The sequence below is a fragment of the Arachis ipaensis genome, chromosome B10 (assembly GCF_000816755.2).
Source record: "Arachis ipaensis cultivar K30076 chromosome B10, Araip1.1, whole genome shotgun sequence".
NCBI lineage: Eukaryota > Viridiplantae > Streptophyta > Magnoliopsida > Fabales > Fabaceae > Arachis > Arachis ipaensis.
In genome coordinates this window covers 125,497,010-125,499,615 of record NC_029794.2, presented here as the reverse complement: position 1 = coordinate 125,499,615, position 2,606 = coordinate 125,497,010, and positions in this window count along the sequence as shown.

Here is a 2,606-nt window from a genome sequence, read left to right as displayed (position 1 = left end):
ATTTTTTTAAAAAACATAAAAAATTTAATAATAACTTCACAAGAATAACATTTGTAACATTCTCACTATTAGAATATTATGCTTTTGCCAATGAATAATAGCTCAAATGGCATAGTCTTCCCATACTCAATTAAGAGGTTGTGGTTCCAGTCTCCTATCTTTGGTAAAAAAAAAAAGAATATTATGCTTTTGGCTGCGCTACTCTGATAATTCGACATTACGACGACTCTTAACATATTTAAATACTAAAAGAAGAGCCTGGCTAAAAGGGAACACCTGTAAAGAAGTGAGAAAATCGTCCTCGAAAGGATTCTCACTATAGGGTTACAGAATTGCTATAATAAGATATGTAAAATAAAAACTGTTTTCAGGGTACAGTGATCGTTATTCGCCTTATGTATTGATTCAAAAACCAAATGTTTACATTCAAAAATCTGAAATCCTTTTTAAAAGAAAAATCTATTTATTCTTCAAAACCCAAAACCTTTTATATCAAATATTAAAAGTTTTTCCTAAACAGTATGAATGACCAAACTGTTCCAAGTATATGTTCATTAAGTTTAATACTGAACCAGTTTGATTTTTCATACTTTACTAAACCGAAAACTCAAACCAATCACGGCTTCCGCCCCATCATATAATCAATCCCGGCCTCAGACCTAAACAACTCAATCACCATCCAAAATCACTACAATCCAACCAATTTCAGTTACAAATACAAGTAGAAAGATTCAAACACAAACAAAGCAGTTACATCAAGTATAGCAATTAGCAGTTAAACATAATTATTGACATAGGCAAACCAATTACAAGTTTCACACCCAAACAATGTCACATAGATACATATGATGAATGTCTATCCTATTGACTCGTGATATCACTTGTCAGTTCAAAATGCCAACCCGACACATTCCCGTGAAGACGACGACAGACGCAAGACAGCGGCAGTTCGCGAGGATGGCGCGAGCTCGTCCCTCCTCCACCGGCGCTCTCCTTCTCTCTCGGACCTCCTCTCTCCCTTGCCAACAGCGGCAACGGCGGTGGTAGTGACACCCACCGTGCCACCTTCCTCTTCTTCCCCATTCTCCCTTTCCCGCGTCTCCCTTCCCCATTTTCCTTTCTTTCTTCTTTTTTTTTTTTCAGCTGAAGCTGCGTGTGTGTTCTGATTTTTTTTGGGGGGGGGGGGGGAGGGGGGCGGCGACGGCTAGGTTAGAATTTGGTGAGGTGAATGTGTGAGAAAATTAGGGTTAGGGTTAGATGTAAACATTAGGGTTTTGGTTTGGGAATTTTGGGTTTAACTAGAGTAGGATAATTTTTAATAAAATTAGGACATAGGGTATTAATTTGAAATTTAATTAAATCCTTAAAAATTATTTTACAATATTGTTTGTTGTACTAAAATACTAATTAATTTAAAATCAAATACTGTAATTGAAATGATAAGATATTAAGATTAATTTCCTTTATTTCTAAATCTTAAAGTATTGAATTATAAAGAATATCAACTATTTAAATTAAATCATATAAAATTCTTATTATTTCATAACTACTAACGTTATAATTTTTTAAATGTAGAAAATAACTCAATAATTATAAAATTGAATAAGGATCTTAATTTATTTCAAATTCAATTAATCAAAATTTGCTTTAATTATCTTTAATAAAGAAATTTCTGAAATTAAAGCTACAAAAATAATTGAATTTGAAATTAGTTTATAATAAACCTTTTTAAAAGTTTTGGGTCTTACATTCTACTCACCTTATAAAATTTTCGTCCTCGAAAATTGATACAAAACGAAAGAGATTTCATAACACTTCACTTTTGAACATATTTAAGGAAAAAGGCAAAAAGATCTCAGCATATATATACATACAGTTTTTCAAATACTAGGATTTTCAGATGGTATAAAGATATAAGAGTAGAGGTGTGATTGTAAGTAAAAGTTACAAGGCAGGCTCAATGTAAAAGATGACATGGTTCAAACATGTGATGATAAAGTAAGGCGGCAAAAAGGCTATAAAACAGGATAGGGTTAAAACGACGTGCTTAACATCCGTCCTCTAATCTCGTACCAACTTCAAAACTTCGACTTCCAAACTTCAATCCCAACGTTTTCCAAAACCCACAATTCGCATTACCTATAACTCGTATATCATCTATGATAATCCATTAGTGCTTCCATATACATAAGTCACTAGTATTAAGCCGGCCAAACTTAATACCAGGAAGTATGCAATGCAAGACTAACGGCATTAATCAATAGACCGTCATGTGCATAAAGCTCTAACTCTTGTTATTTGAACAAGACATACTACATGACAGACACCCAGAGTATGCAACTGAAGCATAGTCAGTCTATTCCTTATGTTCTACAGGAAAGGACTGCTCTAATACCATAACGTAACATCCTCACTATCAGAATATCACGCTTCCGGCTGCACTCTGATAGCTCGGACATTACAACGACTCTTAACATATTTAAATACTAAGATAGGAGTCTGGCTAAAACTTAAAATCGTATAACCTTTCAAAAGACTTTTAGTTGAAAACATAAGTACATACTCATAGATCATATACAACACTTAACAAAATATGTATATATATA